The sequence below is a fragment of the Falco biarmicus genome, chromosome 12 (assembly GCF_023638135.1).
Source record: "Falco biarmicus isolate bFalBia1 chromosome 12, bFalBia1.pri, whole genome shotgun sequence".
Lineage (NCBI taxonomy): Eukaryota > Metazoa > Chordata > Aves > Falconiformes > Falconidae > Falco > Falco biarmicus.
The window spans coordinates 1,084,501-1,094,940 of NC_079299.1; the positions used below are offsets into that span (position 1 = coordinate 1,084,501).

General features: G+C 48.4%; 1 long non-coding RNA gene across 1 annotated transcript; it reads right to left on the reverse strand.

Annotated features, from left to right (window-relative positions):
* Positions 1–400: 400 nt before the first annotated feature.
* Positions 401–9,856, reverse strand: LOC130157803 (uncharacterized). Its single transcript, XR_008825045.1, has 2 exons — positions 6,591–9,856; positions 401–658 (listed from the first exon to the last, which is right to left on the reverse strand). It is a non-coding gene; the product is annotated as an uncharacterized LOC130157803 (long non-coding RNA).
* Positions 9,857–10,440: the final 584 nt, after the last annotated feature.

Here is a 10,440-nt window from a genome sequence, read left to right on the forward strand (position 1 = left end):
TACCACCGAAGCAGCGCCTGGCTGCAAACATTGCACAGGGACAGAAACCGCAGGGGGGAACACGATGGGGGAGACATTAGCAAGCAGTGGGAGAAGGGTGAGGGAACACACAAAGGCACGGTGCGGCCACTTGGCTGTGGGAGGAAAGCTGTGCTCGTGCCTTCGCTGAGCTGTGGCAGGTCCCTGTGCGCAGGCACGTCCGTGGTGGCAGGCGGGATGATACAATTTGCAGTGAGAATGCAATTAGATTTAGGAAGAAAAAAGGTTGCATAATAAATTTGCTGGAAACAACGTATTTTTCAAAGGTGCTGACATGAGTCACAAATTCCATGAAATTTGTTCAATAGAAATGGGTCGTTGAGATGTTCCATTTCACCTTTTCTTAATGCATATGCGTCCATTCTTCTTTTTGAAAGGAGACTTTTATTTCATTTTCATATTTTAAAGGAATAATAGAAGGAGTTAAATAGCCTGAAATTTATGTGAGCTATTTTATCACAAGTCAGATGTTGCAAAAAGAAAGAAGCAGGATTTTCTTTCCTCGTGGCTGTTAACTTCATCTGTGAACATGGGCACTTTCTCAAACCCAGGTATTGTTTGGCCGAGGATACCTTAGCTGACTTCTGCAGGGCCAAACTGAGTCAAGTCAGCAGCACACCTACAAATGACAAAAGCTTCTTATTAGCAAAAGAAAACCAAGGGGTCCGAAGTATAATGAGCACCTGAATAAGAGCACTGCTGAAGGAAATGTGTCTGTGGTCTTCTCCACACTGTGTGCCCTCATGGAATAGCTACCACAGCTGCAAAGTTGATGCAAATTGTGTTTTCCACCAGAAAGGAAGGACCTCAAGCAGTTAAACCCTCTTGAAACACCACAGTAGGAACAGAAAACCATCCTTCAGGTCAATGACAGATCTTTCACAGGGGCACCCAAGAAGCCAAAATCATTGCTCAAAACATAAAGCACTTAACGCCAGCACCCCAGGACCCCCACAGCAGCATGGAACATAGCCCTGAAGGGCTCTGTGCTGCAAAAAAAAATCCTGCTTTTTGCTGCTAAAACGTAAGCATTGATGTATGAAGCTTTCAGAGACAGAGCAAAAAACCCTCAGAAGGATAAATGTTGCGCGGCTGCCAGAGGCAGAGCAAAATCTCATTCCCTGTCCGTCGGTATGGGGCTATTTTCCATCAGCTAATGCTGATTCACGTAATAATTAAAAGTGGGAAGGACACGAAGCCAAGGCATCGCAGGGAGAGGAGAGCTGCGTTGTGTTCAGCCTCATACCCTTCCTGCAGCACAGCACTCAAGCGGGAAAGCCCAAGACTGGCTTTGGCAAAACGTTCTCCTATTTTGTGCGTGTAATTTAGTCAGAGAGGGCTGAAACTGAGGTGCCTTTGAGTTTGCTCCCAAATATCCTTACTGAAGCCAGTTATTTGTCCAGGAGTGTATTAGCCATATTTTACTTGCACATCCTCTGGATGTGGATTGCAGGTTCTCACACATAGACACACACACCCCCCTCCCTGAATCAGTGCAGGGCATTACACTGAGCACCTATTGCACCTCATATCCCAGCTCCTGGGAGTACCGCCTAGTGAGAGCAATCCCGGCCTTCTGGATTAGGCTTTTCTTTTTTTTTTAATGGAATAAATTAGCTTTTTAATAGAGACACTTCTCCCTCTACTTTCTTCCTTAGAATTGTTTTTAAAAGAGTTTTTCCCCTCTGCAATACTCAGCACATATAAATGCTGAAAAGTTGCAACCCAGGATAATAAAAGAAGTGGCCAATTACAGCAACTGTCCTCTGCAAATGTGAGCAGCAGAGGTTATTGCTTTCTCCGTCTTAATTAACCAGAACTGGCCAAAAGTGGTTTTACTCCTTCCTGACTCTTCCTTCCTTTCCCAAAGTAAAAAAAAGATTATGAAATATGGGATGTCAGTTTGTAGCAAAAGTGGCACCTTAGGTTTGTGATATCTGAAATAAGTATTTTGAAGGACAACACAATTTTAATTTTAAAATCTAATTAAACAGGAGACATTTAGCATTGCAAATAATTTATTTGCAGTTAAAACATTGAAGTTATTTTTCATTTTGCTGTCCGTCTTCAGAAAAAAAAAGCAATTGCAAACCATCTGTCTTCCCCTCGCAACTCTTGGAAATAACCCCCCGAGGCCTGGAAGGAACAAGGCGTTCAAACATCTCAGCTGACACCCTGACTACCCTCTGCACCAGAGAGAGTTAAGAACACCATAATCTAAAGGCCTATTGCTTTGATTAAGATGAAAATTAAATAATGTGAAATTGATATTGTACCGTCAAACTTCTGCCTCCAAGAAGGCTTCTGCCAGATCCAACCAACAGCTGGCTGGGGGGTCACCCCCCGAACGCACCTGCACTCCCCCGTGCTGGGGCACTTCTGACATCAGCTGTGGCAAAAACCTTCCACCAAGAGGTACCAGGAAATCCACACAAGCAGTGGACTTTCCCTTCGCCGCACTGCCAGTGCTCGCGGGCTTGTCCCAGCCTGCCCTCAGCCACAGCATCCTCAGGGATGCGGGCGGCTCCGGGCATCCTCAGGGATGCGGGTGGCTCTGGGCATCCTCAGGGATGCGGGCGGCTCGGGGCCAGTTCACACCTGGCTGTGGCCTTACCGAACTTCCCTCCTGAGCAACATGAGAGAAACATCTAGGGTTCCCCAAGGCAGTGACCCATCATCACGTCTCTCCTGCTGGAGCTGCTCTGTTGCATGAGCATGATACAGAGCCAGAAGGAAAAGCAAGAGCTGGGCAGGTCACGAATCCTTGCTTCCGTCCCCCACCCTGCAGGGATGCAGGAGAACGGCCAGGCTGTGTTTTCCAGAAGTCCTGACGGAAAGAAAGGTCATTTCTCCCCATGAGCACAGAAGTACAGCCGGTGTGCTGAGGAGGACGTGTTCAGGGGGGAAAGCCAATGTCATAGCACAATGAATTGCCATTTTTCAACAACTTCTCCATTCAAAAGTCTCTGGTATCAATCAGAAAAAAACATTTCAGCTACAGTTCTCCTCTGCATAAGCATCTTTAAGCTTTCTACCAACTGTCAGCACGTCTGGCTCATCAAGGAGAAGCAGGAAAACTTCTAAGCAAAGAGATCAAGCAATCCAATCCCCTAAACATTTAACTTCTCTGATTAAACACTCGAGGCTGAGGCTCTGAAGGTTTATTTATCCTGGGGTGAAGCAGCCAATTAAACACCCGCTGCTTCTGCAGGCTGCCGGGGAGGTGTCACTCCCAGCCTGCCTCGGCTGCCAACATTTGGTGGCAGCAAAAGGAATGAATAATGTGCTCTTTGAAAAGCAAGTCAGAAAACCACCGTCAGCTGGGGAAGAAATGTCACACTGGCAGCAGCCTGCCCTCTCTCCCTCTCTGCTTGGGGCTGCGAATAAGTGGGGGTAAAGCGATGCTCGCCTTGCTGCCGGGGGGTAGCCATTGCCACCAAGCAGCGGGCGGCATAGCTGGAGATCACAGCACTTGGCTGTCCCCAGTTTTCACTCCTGTGCTTTCATCCCCGACGCTGCCAGGCTCGTGGCCTTTGCTGCCACTGTCCCTGGTCCCTTTGCTAGGCTGCAGCCTTCAGTCCCGAATGCCCAGCCCCCAGCCCCTGGCTGAGCCTCGGCTGAGCAGCAGGGAGCAGCCCCGCACCCCAAGCCAAGGCCTGAGCGCCACCCACCCCACACACTCACACGTTGCTCTGCCTCGAAGCACTTGCACGTGTGCATCTTGCATACGTCTTCTATATGTCTGCCCTTCTCAGACACGTGTGAGCCCTGGCAGCTCCGGCCAGTCTGTCAGAGATGGGGGTGCACCCAGCACCCCTTGAAGGTGCTGTCAGGCATACGGGATCCAACATATCTGCACGCCCAGCAAAGCCAGTGCAGCCAAGCCTTGCTTTGCTGCCCTTGCAGCCCCTCCAACAGCATCTCCTGGCTGGAGGCACCTCCCCAGAATTGTACTAGCATCCCAACCAGACCAGGAGGAACGTGAAGCCCCACTAGCTTTTATTGCTTCCTCACTATTCAGAGCCCTTTAGAGCAGGTTTTCAGAAGCACAGACCTACTGTGGGTAACGAATCACAGTCTCAAGTGCCCAGCAGATGCTGGTAATTTGTTCAAGGCAAAACTTTGAAACAAAAAAACTATAACATGAAAAAACAATTTTACATTCTTGCATCAGTTTATGCAAATTGAAGATCCTGCCCTGCCTGAAATTATTATTTTCCTTCAAGGGAAAGGAATAAAGCCTATCTTCTAATCATTATTTTTTTTAATTCACGGAGAACTGGGAAAGCTTGAACAGGAAAATAAGGCAAGCACCTCAGCAATTTATAGTCAAATTCATTGAAAATTGTCCAGGCATCAGCAGCACTACCTAACAAAATCGATCCTAAAATTTTGACTCTAAAGGTGGGTTTGCTTCAGGGAAACCTCATATCGTAATATTTCAATGTTTCTTTCCAAGACTTCATACATAATCATAGCATCTTGTACACTAGCATGAAAGTATGTAGCAGAAAGAGGCTGATGCTGTACAGCACAATTAATTTGTCCAAGTCCTAAACTGACCCACGTGTCATGAGGGTCAGAATGAGAGAGTTAGAAAATGTTCCCTTGCAAAAATTGAAAATTGCTTGTTATTCTGTGGGTGCCAGAACAAATTAAAAATTACATATGGAGAAAATTGCTTTAACAGATAGGAGCTCAGTGCCTGTGTAACCACAGCAGCAAACATTTATATCTACCAGTAGGTCTCAAATGGGTTTGGAATTTGGTTGGGTTTTGCAGAGGGAGGGGACTACCTCATTATTATCAAAATTTTACAGAATTGGGAAACTGAGGCACAGAAGGATGAAGCAACTTGCCCAAGATCACCCAAGAGGTCAGCAGCAGAGCCAGAAAATGAGTCTCTTAGGATCCAGTCATGGTTTCTGGGCCACGTTGTCCCCTGCGAAGCAGTTTGGCCCCCTGTTGCCTCCACCAAGGCTCTCTGCCAAGTTGAGAACACCCGCGGGCCAAATGTGCAGATCTCAGCACCAACAGATGACCTTGTAAAACCCGTGGTGGAGCTGTGCATTCCCTCCAGCGGATGGAGATACACAGACCTGCATGCTTGCCTTTTGGGTGAATGTGATATCAGTGATCAGAATATCATCCTGAAGGTCACAAACCCTGAGCGGGGCTTCCTCCACCCACTAAGACTGCGGGTGAGCAGAAGAACATGGCAGTCACAGAACAGCCTGAAGCCGTGCAACAAACAGACCCCACGACACCAAAGACCACATCCTCGGAAACATGGCATTCACAGGAAGAGTCATGGATTAATGCAGGCTGCCAGGGATGTCTGCAGATCTCTTGTCCCATGCCATGCTCAAAGCACGGCCAGCTCCAGTAGGTTGCTCATGGACCTTCCTGGTAGGGTTCTGAATATCTCCAAGGATGGGGACCCCACAGCCTCTCTGGGCAAGCTGAGGCTTCCCCACACTTGTCCAACCTCATGGAGAAACCCAGTCGCATCATCTCATTTCAGTCTGTGCCTGGTCTCTCTCATCTTCTCACCATGCACTGCTGTGAAGAGCCCAGACCCATCTTCTAAGTGACCTCTTTGTAGTACTAGGTATCTGCACTTAGGTCCTCTTGTACCACCCCTTCTCCTGGCTGAACCTCACAGGAAAAGTGCTCCAGCCCAACCCCCTCTCTGGTATGGTGGCCTGGGGCCATATCGGAGACCCACCGGAATGTGCAGAAGACAAAATTCTTCCCCTGTACAAAAGAGGTGAGCAGGGATGCCCTGCTCCACCAACGCCCCTGTGCATGCAACCCCTGTACTCGCGACTCACCCACCACTCCACCACCCCACCATCCCACCCCAGTTACCCTGCAGCAGCCAGATCAATGCGAACCATTTAATTGATGAGGCTTTTCTGATTGAACTAGGGCAGAGTCCACAAATCCAAGTGGAAGTGCGCTAAAACCAATAAATACCATTTTGTGATATTTAGGTTATGAGGGTTTTATGAAGCACTACAAATAAACACAGTTTGAGCATCCTTGCGGGAGCAGTAGCAGTCAGACTGGGAGAAAAAGCGGCCCCGCCACCCCCGCTCTAACCTCTTGCCAAATTTGTGGAAGCATCCCCGGAACCCCACTGCCTCCTTTTCCATCCCTCACAGCACAATGGCAAGGTCTGAGCTTTAGTCAGCCATGGTGGCTGGGAGCACCCCTGTCTGCAAGAACAAATCCTCATGTAAAGGACCTCCTGGAATGTCCCTCCAGGAAAGGTGTTATTTGAACACTACACAGAGGGCTTCTGCCTTGGACACCACCAGTACCTACGCTGGGCTCTGCCTTGCAATGGAAATCCAAGAGTTTAGGAGAACCAAGTAACCAGAAACCATCGTTAGACACTCTTCATTCTCCAAACTACTGGGCTTTGGTGCAGTCTGATGGTCTTTTTATGGTACTTTATAATGATAAAAATAGAACATACCAGCAAAACTGACCTGTGATAACATTCGGCTCACTAAGAGCAAAACAGATGATTAAAGCCAACTTACTTCTGAGATGAACTCATATTTGTGAATTAAGTGTTGTCTCAGATCTCCAGATCCTCCAGAAATGGCAGATGGTGATCAAATCCAAAATGGGGCAAAACCCTCCAGTTGCTGCTCCGATCCCAGTCTGCACATGGGTGTGAAAAGGCGTTCTCCCTCTGCTCTGGCATGGCCTCAGCAGACGGCGTTGGCTTTGACCCGGTGCCGAGCCATCCTGGTCTTAAACAGAAGTTGTCGCCAGCATCAAGCACTCAGTTACTCAAACAAACAAAACTCAGTGACTAAGCACAGAAGCCGAAGAGTTTCCCTCCACCTCACTGCATTGTTTTCTCCTTAAATCAAAGAACATCTGAACTAACCATCAGCCTGTCTGCTCTTATTGAAGCTTTCTTTCCAACTCCGGTAACTTAGGGTTGAGATGCAGCTGATGACAAGACAACTCCCAGCACCAGCTCTGAGTAGCTGCTTAGTAGCTGTTTTGCTTCCAGGGAAGTAAGCGATTTACCTTCCACCTCCCCAAGCAGGTGTCACAGAGAGCAGGACCTTGCGGCGGAGCTCTCTGGGGACTCCAAAAATCAAATCCTTTTCCCAAGTGACCAGAGGAGGGCTTGGAGGGGACATCCTGGCTCCCCCATGTCCCTTACTCAACATCTTGTGTTCACTCATGTGCCGCCTCATTAAACTCACCTGGCTGTTAGCAGAAAATGAGGAATTTAGCCGTGCCTGACCTGGGCACAGCCAGCACCATCCCCAGGACCCCAAGCCAAGCACTCCCAATTAATACTCGTATCTTCGCAACCTTTTCCATCTGATACAAGACAATTTGCAGTTTTCCCAGTCTTGCCTCAAAGCGGGGTCTGTCACGCTCACAGGCAAGAAATAAGCTCTTAACTGATGGTGCAATGTCCCAGGAGCAAGAAAGCAAGCGGCGAGCAAACAAAAAATTATCATGATTTTCATTTCTTCTGTAAAATGATCCCAATTATACCATATATCACATCATTTGCATTGCCACAACACAGCCCTTCATATCTGCTTGAGTTGCAAGCCTTTTAATCTCAGCCTACCTTTAATAAAAAAAGGTTTGTAGAAAATGAGGCACTTGCTTTATGCTGATGCAGTTAAGGGAGCTAATTTCAATTCTGAAGCAAACAAGATTAATGCAAGTTAATAGCCTGAGGGATCCAGGAGCCAACTAAAGTAAGGCTCTTGTTGTTCTGTTTTAATAATCCATGGGAATTTCCAGGTATTTACATAAAATGAATCCTCCAGATCTCATCTAATTTCCAGGCGATAAATTCCCGGCAGGGAGGGACATCTACCGCTAATTTCACAAGTGTGCATACGACTTTTGTTGGCTTTGCATGTGGCCCTGAAACATTTGGGGCAGCATAAAGGCAATTTCCTACTTGGCACTGATTTTCCAGGATTAAATGCCACCGGTCTCAAAAAAATGGTGGTTTCAGTGTCTGCAGTCAATGGTTTACTCCCATCCCCATCGTAGGATCTGCTGGTACAAGAAGGTGGTGGTGAGCAGCTCCAGTATTTACCAGCAGTGCAGTGGCATGTGTCAGCAGCTGTTCTTGGGAAAGCGACACAAAGTCTACAACCGCCTACGAGACTGCCTTTCCATTAGACCAGAGATCTGAGGAATCACTAAATTCATTTAATCTGTCCTTAATATAACTCCTGCAGTTTATTGATCGTGCTGGAGAAACACCCAGTTTCTGCTTCTTTTCTTCCAGCAACATATTGAAAAACAGCCAATTCTTTCACCAACAGAAGGGAGTATTTTCTTACACAGCACCTGGCCTTCCTGAGTTGCTACACGCAATGAGGTATCTCCAGTGTACCATTTTTAGCAGGACTCAGGGAAGTTCAGAGCCCTTCCCCACAAACCTTTTATGTCAGCAGCTGTATAAAATTCGTGACAGCTACAAGTGCAATTTGTCAACCTTTGTGTTCGATTGCTTCTCCAAGCACCTGCCAGGCAGGAGGGCAGCAGAGGGTCTCTGGTGGAGGAAGCACAGATTTCGGTATCCTGGTTCTCACGCTTGCTTACACAGCCCCAGGACCTGTGCTTGCAGAGGCACAACTGAAGCTCTGCAACTATTTTTGTCACACCCAGGCTATCTAGCAAAATGCATTTTCTCTTGCAAAACAAAGGGAAATCACAAAGCAAAAGAAAAAATAAACAAATCATTGTACAGTCACTCAAGAACACAGCACCAAAAAATGCGTGCACAAGCCCCACTGCCACAGAGCAGCAGAGTAGTGCAGGATAGTGCAGGACAAGGCATTTCTCTGCTCCGTTTCCCACCTCTGATCCAGAAGCGTCACACTGGCAGTTCATGGCACAAAGCCCTTTGCCCAGCACGGGCTCCGGCCACTGTCACACCTCTAGGTGCCACTGGAGCAGCTGGTGGATTTTTAGCGGAACGGGGAAGCCCTGTGTTTGCTCCTGGGCTGCTCCTGCAGTCTTACCGCATGCCAGGGGGAGAGTTTGCTGGCTGCGCTGGCATTTGATGTCCCGCACACAAACCGTGCCTCTGAACCAGCGAGCGCGGCTGATGGCACCTACCCAGAATGTAGGTGGGGAGATGTTTCCTCCTTGCTGCCGATCGAGTGGACAAACAAGATCCTGAGATCGTGCTCACAGCACAACCTGCTTTTTTGAGACCCGCTGCACGCTAAGCCCCATATCACAAGTGCAGAACATGTTTCGGGGCATACATGGCATCATCGGTGGAGGACAGGCATGTTCATATGAGCAATCCTAGAAAAACAGGGAGAAAACTCAGAAGCACTGAAGGCTCAAGGAGTATCTTATCTTGATCCCAAGGAACATGATGAATGCTCTTCTGCACCTAGGGGCAGATACATTTGATTTTGCTCTTTGCACTTACACAAACAGCTTAATTATCATCAGAAGTCAAAGAAGATGGGGTGGAATTAGAATAATTTTCTTCAGTTCAGACCACCTGGACACAAGATGCTGAGAGGTATCTGTTGGCGATGGGCATATCCAGGCAAAGAGCTGCAAAAATGGGTGCTGAACCTGCAGGAGAGCATCTGTTTGGGACATCCAGGATTTTGAGGGCCTGACTGGGGCAGTGTCATCCCCTCTAGTACCCTTCTGCCTGGGTGATCAAAGCAAAATGTGCTGAAAATTTTCCAAAAAAATTGCTGAAAGATGAGCCAGCAGGGAAGGAGACTGTCCTGGCTGAACAGAGCTCTGGGTGGAGCTCAGGGGAAAAGGCGAGTTCACCCCCTTTGGAAGAAGGGGCAGGCAGCGCTGGAGGACTATGAGATGTCACGAGGTTGTGCCGGGTGAAGATCAGAGAGGCGAAAGCCCAGCTGGAACTCAGGCTGGGCACTGCCGTAGAAGGTAACAAAAAATGTTTTCACAAATACGTTAGGAACAGAAGGAGGACGTTGCCACAAAGGATGAGGGAAAGGCTGAGGCACTTCCCGCTTTCTGTGCCTCAGTCCTTAATAGCAAGACCAGCTTCCCTCTGGGCACTCAGCCCCTGAGCTGGGAGACAGGGACCAGGAGCAGAATGAAGCCCCCACCGTCCAGGAGGAAACGGTCAGTGACCTGCTGCTCCACTGAGACACACACAGGTCTGGGGGGCTGGGTGGGATCCACCCGAGGGTGCTGAGGGAGCTGGCGGAGGAGCTCGCCAAGCCACTCTCCATCATTTATCAGCAGCCCTGGCTGACTGGGGAGGTCCTGGAAGACTGAGGGTTAGCCAGCGTGATGCCCATCTACAAGAAGGGCCAGAAGGAGGATCCAGGAACTACAGCCCTGTCAGCCTGACCATGGGGAAGGTTATGGAGCAGATCATCCTGC